This window comes from Protopterus annectens, chromosome 7.part0, assembly GCF_019279795.1.
Source record: "Protopterus annectens isolate FY-2018-M chromosome 7.part0, PAN1.0, whole genome shotgun sequence".
Classification (NCBI taxonomy): domain Eukaryota; kingdom Metazoa; phylum Chordata; order Ceratodontiformes; family Protopteridae; genus Protopterus; species Protopterus annectens.
Window position 1 is genome coordinate 362,455,975 of NC_056739.1, and position 15,325 is coordinate 362,471,299.

The 15,325-nt window shown below is 39.3% G+C and overlaps 1 protein-coding gene and 1 non-coding gene across 2 annotated transcripts in view; one reads left to right on the plus strand and one right to left on the minus strand.

Annotated features, from left to right (window-relative positions):
* Positions 1–15,325, minus strand: part of LOC122806468 (lumican-like) — a 154,386-nt gene that overhangs the window by 99,755 nt on the left and 39,306 nt on the right. The gene's annotated exons all lie outside the window — the stretch shown is intronic.
* LOC122807318 lies at positions 4,498–4,688 on the plus strand. Its single transcript, XR_006365635.1, has one exon. It is a non-coding gene; the product is annotated as a U2 spliceosomal RNA (small nuclear RNA).

Genomic DNA, 15,325 nt, shown 5'->3' on the forward strand with positions numbered 1-15,325 from the left:
GAGTGGCAAGCCCAACTCCTCCCCAAACACCATCAGGAATTATTTATTAACTCTTAGAGCATACAGCATTGGGGAGAAGGAGAAAGTTTCTATAGATAACTGTTTGACAACTGCACACTAAAAGGCTAAACTTAAATTAATGGAGCAGTTCACTAAATGGGAATCAATCAGCAGAGCTGATGGACCAGATCATGAATGAAAAACATCCATGGACCAGTCTGCCTACAAGATTAGGATCCATATATCTGTATCTCTCTCTCTATGAATATATGTAAATTTATCTAATGCATATTTTATCTAAATACACATATCAAACAAATTAATGTAAAACTCATTTTTTCAAACAATTCTTTAAAAAATCATATTTCATAATGAGAAAATATACCAAAAAGAAATGTTTTTTCAGGGAGGCAGCAAGGTCCCCTGCAGCCCCATGTGGGGAGCTTTGCCCGCACACCCTCTTACTTAAATATGCTAACTTTATGGTCACATAACTATGATGAAAGTTAAAAATATAAAGTATTGGTGTTTTCTCTTTTTTCCATGGTTGTGCAACTATGAAGTTAGTATATTTAAATGAGGGAGTGTGCTGGGGTGCTAGGGGTGCATGCAATACCTTCAAAAATGTTTATTTTTGATATATTTTCTCTTTTTGAAACATTTGTTAAATAGAATGTTTTCTTAGGGTTTTTATTTAACTGCCCGCTCATTGCAGGATGCTGGCTGCTTGCATGTGCAATCTCTGTATGGTGGGGTGTGGGATTTTGTGCTTTCCCATTGATTTTTGGTATATGTAATTTGCGGGGGGGGGTGCAGGGGGCATCCCCTGTAAAAACAATGTTTTTTTTTTCTGATTTACGTTTACATGCATTAAGGTTTATGCTCAGTGACTACTTATGATCAAGTTAATGAATTTAGCTTCAACCATTTGTGGTTGGTGGATGATGAGGGAAGTATTACCAAAAAACTGTTACGTACCTCATGGTTAAAGATTCTAAATCACACAACATTTTTATTTATTACCAAAAATACATGGAAAGTTTACCAATCTGCCAGGGAGACTTATTGTGTCTGGTAAAGGTTCTTTAAATGAACATTTTCCTATTTTTTTATTTATTTATTTTTTTTACTAAACATCTGAAACATTTGCTTGTACTTGTTAGATCATGGACACAACATGCCATACTACTTCTCCAAAGATTGGATGATTGTCAGGTGGAAAGACACGATGGGCTGGATTACAAGCAGTTGAATACTGGTTGATTAAGACATATCTGTATCTGCCTGGTTTCAGTACACTTCTGTTATGCTTAACTGAACATGTTTTGACAAAAAATGATTTTATTGTCAAGATCATTATTTTTTGCAGTTAAAAGCAATTGTTTTGTTATGGGGCACGTCATTTCCCCTATAAATGCAAACCTTTTTATGGGGCATATTGAGGATTGTTTGATTTATGACAATAGCCACAGCATCTTTGTCTGCACCACGAATATTTGGCATAGATATTTGGATGATGGTTGGCTAGAGTGGGCATCAGACATCATAGAATTAAAGACATTTTTGGAAGACTTAAATGGGAATAAATGAGGTCTTGTTTTTAGTGCTGAATACAATCAAGTCAGCATTCTTTTTCAAGACGTGAGGATGACTAAATTGACTGATAGGAATATACACACTAACATCTGTAGGAAACATTTCCATAAAAAGTCATTATTAGATGCTTCTGTTAAGACACATATAATTTACAATATATCCAAGTCACAGTTCATTAGGATCAAGTGTATGTGCATTGATCATGAAGATTTTGAAAAACAAAATGTTGAGGTGACTCATTGATTTTTGCCTGGGGAATATAACAGCAGCATTATCTATACAGTTAGATACAGAATCCAGGATTTCAAGTGAAAGGACTTATCAGATTGTAATACTCCATCTATGAACCCATATTCTAATATTTCTTTGGTTACTACTTTTTGTAGCAATACTCATAATTTTCACCAATTGATATGTAAGTATTGGGACATTTTACTGGTGGGCAATGATCTTATTAAGGTTTTACTAATATCTGAAAATTGCTTTAGACAATGGGTCATGCAATACAAAAAAGTTATTGAATAATCATAGACTTAATGCACAAGTTATGAGGTTACAGCAAAAATAATTGTTGGAAAAGTTTTATGTGGTCATAATCCTTGTGGTCATTGTTCATTTTTCATACATATTTAAATCAATTGAATCTGCTTATACCAGTAATATATTAAAATTAATCAGTTTAATTACATTTGATTCTGATTGGATTATTTATTTAGTTATTTGTACCTATTGAGCATTTTATGTCAGTAAAAACTTCCAGATGTTTTAAAATCTGTATTACTGAACATTTAAGTGAGATGTTGCAAAATTTGTAATGACCATTATAAACATAAATGAAACATTCAGATACAATTTCTAGATTTTTGGGAACTTATAAATTAGTAAGATCTGCTATCAGTAAATTGGGCTGGTAGAATGTTTTTTTTTTTTAGCAAATAAAGAAAAATATTGGATTGTTTTATTAGGAGATATGTTTGCCCTGGTTTAAATTAACACTGGTAATAATTTGCTATGGTCTCTCAATAGATATACATCAGATACATTAGTATTGTTAAATTTGGTGTCACTTTACATGAGCAGTTTATATGTGTAGCCATAATTGTGGGTGAGAATTTGTACTAAAGAAGGGAGGATTGACACAAAAACTGGTCCACTAGTCCTCTCACTGTGTTTAGTAAACACCTTGTTCACTTCTATTATCTTGATGGAGTTTTAAAGGATGAGTACCCAGTCACCCCTGAACCATCATTTCACTCATGAGAAGACCGACAATTTGCAATCTTTGCAATCTTTTTATATTTGATCACTTTGGCCAGTCATGTCACAGTTCAAATAACTGAACATATAAACAGATGCATGACATCTATATATATATATATATCTATATATATATATATATATATATATATATATATATATATATGTGTGTGTGTGTGTGTATCTCTCACTATACACACACACACACACACACACACACACACACACACACACACACACACACACACACACACACACTTATACATGGGCGAACACACACACACACACACACACACACACACACACACACACACACGCACACACATACACAGAAAGAAAGCTAGAGATACTTGTGTGCATGTGCAAGTGTGTGTGTGGGGGGGTTAAATTATATGTGGTATACATACTAGTGAAGGCATACTAATTTATATATGTATATATTATAAAATGATTCCTTTTGTTTAATCAACATTTGAAAATGCTGAACTCCTTATTGTCACACTGTAAAGATTGATTTATAAACCATTGACCATTGAAAAATTGGGAAATGTGTGTGTGAGATCATGGAATAGCAGTGATCTGGGACTTTACCCTTTTTGACTTTAGTGCGATCATGGAGTTAGTATCTATAATTAGCAGGGGATACAGGACCATGCTGTCCTGCAAAAAAAATCTTGTTTTCCATGTTTTTCAGTGTTGGGGTCAGTCCTCATGGTGTGATAATTAGTGCTTCAGCATTTACAAATGATAATTAAATAACAGAGCCTATATATATATATGTATATATATATATATATATATATATATATATATATATATATATATATAAATGTCTGTGTGCACTAAGTGTATGAATATTACATACATGTAAAGAAACTATCATATCATATTTTGTGTTGAGAGTATTCTTTTACAGTTAGCAATTAACAGTACAGCAGCACAAAACTGCAAGAATGCCTAAAAAATATAGTATTATATATTATGGATGCCTGAATAGGACTTGCATTCTGTTTGAAAGCAAGTGCTAGCAATTTGAGCTAAATAAAATTGTATGTTTTACAAGGTATATAATTTATTTAATATTGTTGCAGTCTCGTGCCACAGTATAGTGAATTTATATATTTAATGTTTTCTGTTTATGGATTTGCCTTCCTCGTGGGTGTATTTTGATATTCTTTTAAAGTTTATTTTACACTTATAAGATTATAAGATTACAGATACATAGCAGACCATAGTGCTTTCTTATTGCAACCCAGTAGCCAAACATAATCTGGCAGGACTCTCCAATGTTTGATCCATCTTTCCTCAACCCCCTTCCCATTTTGCACATGGGGTCAGGATATCACTTCAGCACTGACAATCATCTCGAGCCAAGGTTTATATCGCTGGGTGTCTAGCCCCTCTGCGATAGTTCATTTATATGTTCACTTGAACACACAATCACAGGACCAGTTTAGAGTGTCCAATCCACCTACTGCATATCTTTGGAATGTGGGAGGAAACCGGAGTACCCTGAGGAAAACCACATGACTGCAGGGAGGACATGCAGACTCCGCACAGAAGGCACCCCAGCCAAGAATCAAACTGGAGATCTTCTTGCTGTGAGGTGACAAGACTAATCACTGCACCACCACAGCCACTGTTATCACTTCTTAGCCTTTTGGCTAAGATTAAGTGTAGTATTTTTTCTTATCTCTAATGTGTGATGACTGTCACAAATTATGGAAGTCAAAAGAGATGTAAATGATCTGCTATTATCCATAATGTGTAACACACCACAGTTCAGCATACGTCTCCACTGCACAGCACATTTCTGTATGGGTAGGCTATATTTCTTTAAGTACAGATTTTTCAGTGATTGAATGGAAAGTTCATGGAATCCACTTTGGTGAACTGTCCTTCAACAGATTGTGGATAGGTCATTCATTAAGCTCTTTGAAGTCTTTTCTTGTTTGGGAGAGGTTCATTATTCCCCATGTGAAATTTCTTTCTTATATATCTTATTTTGTTGTATTTCTAGATAAATAGAGATTGCAGCTGACATAAAGATATCAAATACAATTCTGTAATATATATTTCTGTAATTTGTAATAAAAAAGAGGAAGCATTACATTATTTACAAATTTAACATGGGTATCTGCTTATATGAAAAAAGTAGCTTAGATATCTTTTTAACCAAAATAGATCATTGAGCCCTCTGTGCTAACTGCCAGAATTGGTCATAATTCTTTTAATAAATGTATAGGTTCAGTCATTCAGCCTCACAATCCAGGAATTCTCATTCTTTAATTTATTATCATTGCTTTATAAAGATTCAAACATTGCTCCCACAAGATGATAATTACAGATGAATGTGAAATAGATTTAGAATGGGAATTCAAAGATAACAGTCACAGTGACATTTTCATATCTCTTCATCATCATCATCATCATCATCATCATCAACAGCCCCCTTTTTCCCATTTTCCTACATGGGGTAGGGGTATCGTTAACTGTCACCATCTCTCTCAATTCAGTGCCACACTCGTGCCTTCTTCAACACTCATGCCTGACTGTCACAGATCTTCACACAATCCATCCACCTCTATGCTGGATGTCCTCGTTCCTCTTACCTTCTTCCTGCCTGTCACAAATCTTCCTCACCAGATTGTCTTCTCCTTTTTTGCACATGTCCAAACCACCATAATCTGTTCTCTTTGATCTTTTCTGTAATTGGAGCTGCTTTGGCTTCTGCCCTTATGTCCTCATTTCTTCGTCTGCCCCACAGTGTGCATCCTACCACCTTTCTCTGGTACTTCATTTCCATCACCTCTAGCTTCTTCAACTGTTCTGCATTTACTGCCCAGGTTTCTGTACCATACAGTAGTACTGGTTGCACCACTGTCTTGTACACCCTACTTTTCAGCTTCTTTGGCTTTATTCTGTCATAGACTACACCTGACACTGTATGCTAGTTGGCTGCATCCCCTCTGATTCTAGCTTTGACCTCTTCATTCAGACTTCCCTTCTCCTCACCTGCCTCTCCCAGATACTTGAAGTTGTTTACCTGTTCTACTATCTTCCCTTCTATCTCAAACTTCTGATTTCTCCACTTTGCTACCATTGCCACTGTCTTATCTGTGCTTAGTTTCATCCCATATGCCTTCAGTTTTGCATTCCATTCTCCTATCCTTTGCTGATATTCTAGCTCAGAGTATGCCTGCATTTCCACATCATTTGCATACAGCAACTTTGTTGTTCTGTGCCCTCTGATCTGCTTGCTAATGTAGTCCACCACCAGTATAAACAGCAGTGGGCTCAGAGCTGAGCCCTGCCATTGGACATAGCCTGCACTAATTTTACCAATGTTTCTGGGACTTCAAACCACCGCACTACTGTCCAGATCAGCTTTCTTGGGACCTTGTCATATGCTTTCTCCAAGTCTAGGAATTCCCTGTTGGATTCTCTCCTTATCTCTAGCTTCTTCTCAAATATCTGTCTCACTGCAAACATTGGGTCATTTGTACTGCATCCTGATCTGAATCTGAACTGCTCATCTCCTATCTTACATTCTACTACTCTGCGTATCCATTTATCAGTCACCCTCTCCAGAACTTTCATGCAATGTGATAGGAGTTTGATACCTCTGTACTTGACCACAATTGTGGATAACCCCTTTGTTCTTGTACACTGGCACGGATATGCTTATTCTCCAGTCATCTTGGATACGCCTTTCTCTTCACACTGCTATTAGTACCCTTAGGATCCATTTCTCTCTATCTCACCCAGGATCTTTATCATATCTGCTGTGACCTCATCCAAGCCTGCTGCTTTCCCTGACTTTATTTTCCTTAGTGCTGTTCTTACTTCTTCTAGGGTGGGCTCCGCTTCTTTTCTCATCGTAAACTGTTTCTGGGGCAGTACAGCTTCTGTGGGATTTTCTTCATTCAGAAGCTGCTAGAAATACTCCTTCCATCTACCTTTGATGCCCTCTGGACTGGTGAGCAGGTTGTTGCTGACATCCCTTATGAAGGGTGTCTGAATATCTTCTTTATCTTTCCTTCTTTGCTTTGCAACCTGATATAGTTTCTTTGTGCCACTTACTGAGTCACTTTCCAGAAGTTGGCACAGTGCCTCTGATGCCCTATTCTTTGCTATTGCAACTTCTTTCTTAGATTCTTTGTTAGCCACCCAGTAGTCCTTCCAAGCTCAGTCTTTTCTATCTCTCACTTCTTCCTGCATTCCTTCTTTTTGATGACTTCTTGGACTTCTGCATTCCACCACTAGCTTTCCATATGTACCTTATTTCCATACCTGGCTGGGCCGCATATCTTTTCTGTAGTCCTAACACATGCTGTTTTTAGGCGCTGCCATTCTTGCTCAACTCCACCTATTTCCTTCTCTTCGTCGGGTGCTAGAGCCCTGAGTAATTCTTTGAACTGTTGTACTTTCACTCCAGTGATCTTCCAGGTCTTCAGCCTGGTATCTGTTGACCTTAGATCCTTCTCTGACCACTGCTTGCAGCTGATTATGGCAACTACTGGTTTATGCTGTGAGCTGACTGTTTCACTGGAGATGACTTTGCAATCATGGCTTCTAGCCCAGTGCCTTTTCCTTACTAGGAGGAAGTCTACCTGAGTTGCACGTTGGCTAATCTTGTGTATGATCTTGTGACTGTCTCTCTTTCTGAATCATGTGTTGGCTAATATCAAGTAATTTGCCAGACAGAAGTCTAGAATGGCTTCTCCTTCTTTATTCCTGTTGCCCAACCCATGTGGACCCAAGCAGTCCTCATATCCTGTTCTGTCTTGACCGATATGTGCATCCAAGTCACCTATTATCAACACCAATTCATGTCTTGCAACTGCTGTCTGAATGCACGCTTTTCCTCACTATCATAACCTTGCTGTGGGGCATAGGCTATTATGAATACTGCTGTATTATTACACTGGAGTCTGATTGCCATGAGTCTGTCATTGATTCTTATGATATCCCTCACTGCCTTCTGAAGTTCTCTCTCACCACAATTCCTATACCATTTCTAGCCTGTCCCCCTCCTGAGTAGTAGAATCTGGATCTCAAGCCAGGTGGGTTTGCTGCACTGCCCTTCCATCTCATCTCTTGGATACATAGGATGTCGAGCCTCTTCTATATCATCATATCATCCACTTCCAAGCTACGTCCTGTCAGTGAACCTACATTAAGCATAACAATTTTCTGCTAGGTTGGTTGGTTTTCCATCCAGATTTCACTCAACAGAGTTATCCCAGCTAACCAAAGCTGGGCAACTAGACACTGGCCAGCCAGTAGCTTATTGACCCAGGGCTGCTGGGCTTTATGGTGGGCACATACTGGCCAATAGGGGCACATATACCCCTCTCATCATTAGAAAGGGTCCCTGGTGTAGGTCAGAGTAGGCCGGGTCTTCAACCCACTTATCACTGGTAACTACCCATGCCCATTTTGGTGACCTTAGTCAACATGACTGAATCACCTAGAGTCATATTTTTACACCGTTGAGTGGCTAACACTGCCACGGTGCACAGTCTGTGATCCATGTTCTCCTATATTGAGGATACTGCACACCACAGTAGATGCTCAAAGTGGTTGGTCTGTACAACTCTTCCCCCTATAGGGCACCACGTAGAGTCTGTGCTGCTGCTGCCCACAACTCCATTCATTGGTGAGTTTGAGATGGAAACACTAAGCATGTTTTACAAATTTGGGAAAAACCCCACAGAGACACACAGAGAACATGCAAACTCCAGACAGGCATTGGTCGGAGGTCAGAATCGAACCTTGTACCTTGTGTATGGGAGGTGAAGACCTTAACCATTATGCCAACTTTTTCATATCCACTGCTACATTTTTCATTTTTGCTTACTTTTCTAAGTGATAGTTTTTGAACAGTGCAGTTTGAAGGTTTGTCAGTAATCTTCCCTTCCTTCCACTTTTATCAGTTGTATTGGTCCTTCACACCTCTTTCTGCTTTAAAAACTCAATGTGAGAGGGGCGCACTCAGGGATGCGTATGTAGTTACATGCAACACTCATTAGTCCCACTCTCCCATGTATGTAATATTGAAATAATCCTGCCAGAAATACCTCATAAACTATTTAGAAAAGGAAGTGGATATATCAGTAAGTACAAAGTAAAATAAGATCTTAAAACATACAATAAAGCCAGGAATCACACTATCTGGGGACACTGTAGCCAAGGGCAAGACCAAGATGTCAAGTGGAGAAGAAGAAATACCCTTGACTACACTGTATTTCAAGTATCACTAAACTCCCTTACCACCATGCTCCAGGAGGTACAATTAGACATTAAAGGCTTAAAGCAGATGTGTGAAGCTACCAGAATGGAGGTCAGTGAAATGAATTCATGTATAACCCAACATATAATGACCTTGTGGAGTACAGGGGCTTACTCAAACCAGTTGGATGAACTTTATACATGGCACAAAAAATTAGAGCTTAAATGGATGATATGGAGATCTACGTCAGAAGGAACAATCTCCAAGTGATAGGTCTGCCAGATGGAGAAAAAGATGATGACCCTGTGACCTATAGCACCAAGGAATTAGCCAGCTTGTAAAAGTGGTGACAGCCACATGAAATTGAAATAGCCCAGAGAATTTCCATGAGGACTATTAAAAATTTTCCTGGACACTTTATTCTCTACTTCCTAAATCACAAAGATCAGAAAGAAGCCTTTAAGGCTGCTAGAGAAAACTGGGATATAAATGTCAACTGGAAGGGGACAGGGGCACATAGTCTGCATAGCTCCTAACTACAGTTTGGCATTATGCAATAAAAGAAAAAGCCCCATTCCAACAGTAAAGTAATTCAAGAAGGGCATTTTAGAACAACTTCAATTCCCAGTCCTATTAGTGGTACAGAAAGGTTCAAACAAGGTGACATTAGCCAAACCTTCTTCAGCATGCCACATCTCCCCACCATGACAGAAATACAGCAAGATGGCACAGCAATTGGACCCAAAATATAAGTTACAGTGCTCACTGGCTGCAAATGGTTTATTTCCATGAGAGAAAAAAAAAAACTGGGGGCAGCACAATCAAGCTGGCCAGTTGTGAACAGTGAAGGCAGAATTTGGATTTTGTAGATCAAGTTGAACAGTTTCCTTCCCATGGTGGGTTTATTATAAAAACAGAAAGACAACTCAGTGAAATTCTTGGAGCCAGTTCTAGCTTTACAAGAAACTGAGCTAGCTGAAAAAGAATGTCACAAAATAGCATTAGTTCAGTTGGTTGCGTCAGCCAGAGATGGAACTATTCTGACATTAAGGAGTTAGGTATGCATCGGCATAATTTCATATTGACATTAGACGACAGCCCATTTAAGATCATTTATTGTTTTTCTCCTTGTGTTCTTGGCTTTCACTTACTTTCATAATATGCTATTATAGAGTGATATGGGGGCTGATTAGTGGTGTGTATCTTGCTTATTAATATATGTTATTTATATATGTATATATTAATATACGTTACTTAAGACCGAGGTGGAAAGTTTCAAAGCCCCAACGCTGAAGGATAACGCTGTCCAAGCTGCAAAATCCTGTACTGATGTATTCTAGGGGCACCTACAAGAATGCATGGATCATGCTATCCCAAGCAAAACCAAGACTCACTCCTCCAAGAAAAGGAAATCAGTTTGGTGGACCCCTGCCATAAACAAGCTATACAATAGAAGGAAGAAACTAGTACAGAAAAGAGTAAAATCCCAAGAAGGGAAGACATCCCTGATCAGTATCAGCAAGAAACTACGATCCCTTATAAAATCATCCAAGGTGAGCTTCGAAAGAAAAATTGCCAAGGACTCCAAAGATAACCACAAGGCATTCTTTAGCTATATCAAGAATCTAAGTGGCAATGTTCAGATCTGCTCAGAGTTAGTGCAGAATGGCACAAAATACACTGAACCGACCGATATTGCCAACATCCTGGCAGACAGGTTCAGAGCATACTTCACCCCCCTCTCCCCCAAAAGAGCCCATAACCATACCAGAAGAATGTAGAGTACCTGAAATCACAGACAATCAGGTTAAAACAGCCCTCTCCAAAGCCATAAACACAGCATCAATGGGACTGGATGGTGTCCCAGGCTGCATCCTACACAAGCTCAAAGATGAACTAACCCCTCACCTAAACACACTGTTCAAACTCAGCCTTTCCACAGGCTACATACCCATAGAGTGGTGCACAGCAATGGTTATTCCACTCTACAAAGGTGGAGCCACAACAGACCCTGGGAACTGCTGCCCTATAAGCCTGACTAGCTTGGTCTGCAAGGCTATGGAGCGCATCATCATGGAACTCATTAACAGAGACATTGGGAACCTCTAAACACTGAACCCTACCCAGTTCAGCATTGTTAAGGACAGATCATGCCTCCTAAACCTGGTGGACTTCTTTGAGACAATTACCAAGACTATAGATGAGGGAAAGGTGGTACACACAGCCTACCTAGACCTTGTTAAGGCCTTTGACACCATTCCCCATTCTGGTATTATAGACAAGCTCACCAGCCTGAACATAAACCCCTACATCACAAGATGGGTTGCCAACTGGCTCACAGACAGAACCCACATGGTGAGAGTTGTTGGAGCTAGGTCCGACTCAAAACTGGTTACAAGTGGCATTCCCCAGGGCTCAGTCCTAGAACTCCTCCTGTTCGGCATGTACTTCTCTGAGGTACAGGCAAGCACAGGAGGACTATGGCTGACCAAGTTTGCAGACGACTGCAAACTAGGGGCTATAATTGACTCTCTGGCTGACATAGACATCCTCCAAAAGGATCTCACTGAAACAGATACCTGGTGTCAAAATCATGGCCTCAAGCTAAATGCCAAAAAGTGCATAGTCATCCCCTTTGGAAAAAACAAAGTACCCACAAACTACCACATAGGTGGTAGTTCCCTAAACACGGAAGACGTAATAAGGGATCTGGGGACCCAAGTAGATAGTAATCTCATCTTTGATAATCACATTGCCAAAGTGGTTAGAAAATCCTTCTACGTGGCCCACCTAATCACAAAAGGGTTTACATCCAGATCAAAAGAGGTCATTGTGCACCTCTACTCATCACTCATCAGACCCATCATAGAGTACAACGCCCCATTTGGGATGTACCTTACAAGACACCTGCAACAGCTGGTAAGACCACAGAAGTACCTCACCAAGAGGATCACTGGCCTCAAACAGATGCCCTATGCAGCTCGACTGAAGAAACTCCAGCTGTACTCGGTTGCATACCACCTACTCAGAGGTGATCTCTGCCTGACATACAAGGTCATGTCTAACCCAGAATTGATGGACATGCTCCACCTAAAGAAAACCTTATCCCCACGAGCCACACACTCTATGGATCTAAACCTCACCACAACAATAAATAAGACATGTTGGAGGGATAGATTCCTGTCCCAGAGACTTCCCATGCTTTGGAACAAGATTCCAATCTACATTAGGCAGAGCTCCTCGCTAACACTCTTCACAAGAACCCTTGACGAGTGGATGGGAAGCGGAAAGGTTACCCCGGGGATCACTTCAGTGGTTCTGCTGGACAGAGGCACAGGGAACTAATCTAAGGGGGGGAGGCAAAAGCCAACACATTCTGGCTAGGCTTATAAATGCCTTTGGGCAGATAGCCTAGTACCTACCTATGAACCCATGTTAATATGTTTTATAGGTTTGTAAGCTTCTTGTATGAATTCTTATTAGCTTTGCATTCTTCAGTTTCCATGAGTTCAAGTTTGTATGTTGTTAAATTGACATACTTTAAGGTTGTAGGGGCATTACTCTGGAGGAAGATTTGATGCAGCATCATATACCCCTTGGAACTTGCCAAAATTGAATAGGAGGGCCAGAAAGATTGTGTGATCACAAATCGCATTCTCATATGGCACAGGACCATGAAGTCCTTGGTCTTCCTTCCTAAGCCAAATGGTACAAGCTGAAAAAATAAGAGGGAGAGATATTGGATGGCATAATGGTCAAAGTGTTTACCTTATAAACACAGTGTGCAGAGTTTGATTCTCACATGGGGTAATTGGCTAGGCTTAAAATGGCCCACAAGCACAGTTAGCCTAGTACTAATCTATGAACCTATGTACTATCAACCTATGAACACTAATGCAAGATGGGTAGCTACTGACATTTCTCACTCTGAACTATACCATTTCGCACTTTTTTCCTCACCTATGTATCCACAATAAAGGGGCCCTAAACAGGGCAAGCACAATAGGGGAAATATAATCAACCCTTTGTCTGGGCAGAAGAGCTTATACTCCTCCCCAGGGCTAATTTACTTTATGAGGTATATACCTGGTGGGCTACAAAGTGCTAGATATGTCAGGGGAAATTAAGCCTATAATTCCCTGAGTCATTTTTTTTAGCTTAGAATATTAGGGGGCTAAATACAACCGTCAAGGCTGTGGGCATTGTAGCAAAGATTATAATGGAGCAGGTACACATTGCCTTCTTACAGGAAACAAAATTTAAAAAGGCCTCACTCTCATGTGCATTTAGAGTGCGCACAGGATGGTATATAGCCTCCTGCAAATTGCACATGACTAGGAGGTTGGCTATTTTAGTGCATATGCATAATACTTTAAAAAGGCATATTTCTTATTTCAGGGTGGATGACCAAAGAAGATGGATAGCTATTCAGGTGAGCATCTCTTCAAGAGAGGCAATTCTAGGCAACTTTTATAGAATGAATCAAGAAGACACTACACCTTTCATACAGTTCCACATAGACATTAGGGACATAACTAGACCAGAGTTCCCAGTAACATTTGGAGGCAATTTTAATGCAGCATTAAATTACAGCAGGGATAGAATACCAACAGAAAAACCTAGATTATACAAATATGTTAAGTGCATGCAATGATGGATAATGACATTTCATTTAATAGATGTCGAAAGAGCAATGCTCCAGAAGAGTTGTACACTTATTTTGATTCACATGTGGGAATTGTGAGTAGAAATGATTAATTTCTCATTAGCAGTGCATTGCTGGATAAGTAGAGAGAGCAAAGATCATACCGGAAGTATTGTCAGACCACTGTGGGGTTTTATGAGCCTGTACCAACTGTTTTAGACTGCCATATGAAAGGTGCAATAGGACAGATTTATATTTACTAGCAAATCCAGAGACTTTTCCATAAATTAAAAAATAAATTAATTATTATTACTTTCGAGCAAATGATTTGGGAGAGCATAGAGACCACCAGTAAGTGCGACAATTTTATGTATGCTCTTGTAAACTACTCTCAGTGCTTACACAGATAACAATGTAAAGGGTTACAGGACAGTGAATAATACCTAACAGCAAAATAACATTGCTTGCTCAAAGATATATAGACTCGGGCTCTATAAATGAGGGGTTGCTACAGGAAATTGATGAACTAATCTAAAAAGACTTTCAGCCTACAATTAGCTGGTCAGGGTTAATGGCTTTCCAAACTTCTGAAGGTATGCAATAATCTCTCTCCTGAACCACTGCATCATAAGAAGAGTCAGACCATGACCACTGTGGACTACTCTGGAACTTGTCTTAATACCCTATCAAGGTAAAAACATACACTGTCATGAAAGTAAAAATGTGATACTTGGGGGGGGGGGGATGAAACTCAGCTGTAGAAGGAATTTTGCAGAAAAGGGCTGTTTGTTAACCAAGGCACCTAGCCAATGAGACAATATATGGGCTAGCAGAAAAGTTTTATTTGTTGGACAGTCTATAATGTGGTTGGAATGGATCCTAAATTATATTTTGTAATAGGGAAGACTTTAGATTGCCAGGCAGCAAGCCACCATAGCATTAGCACAGCTTACAGTGGGAGGTCAAAATGCCTGCCTACCATCATGGCAATATCTGTAACTATACACCTTAATATAACTGTAGGCAATCAAGACTTAATTGCATTACACTGGGTTAAAAAACTTAATGGAAAAAGTAAGGTCATACTCCCATAAATTAGCTGCCATTTATTATGGGATACATGACTATAGCCATATTACATTTGTTCAAAATAGGATACAATAGTCAAATCTGTTGAACTATTAGATTTTTCCACTTGAAGGTCATTGTCAGCATGGTTGCCTATATGGCATGGCATTCACCCAATCTACGTTACCTAATTCATGAAGCTACATGTTTGGCAAATCACCACAGTTCAACTAAGGAATGGAGTTCAAGGGTTGGGAAATGCTTGAGGTGAGTGGGGAAGAAGAAGCCAGCTACCTACATTTGGTTTGGTAATGCAACAACCATAGAAGCTCTTCAGGTGATGAGAATCCACTCCAGAGCGCACTTTGCCTTAAGAATAAACATTCCATAACTTTCTGACCAAGGCTTCTAGACTCCAGAAATCTGTCTTATGAACACAAAATTGACTCTCTTGGAAAATAATTGGTTATTACAAGTTCAAAGGATGGTTACAGCCATCATATTCAAAACTGTAATAAATAAAT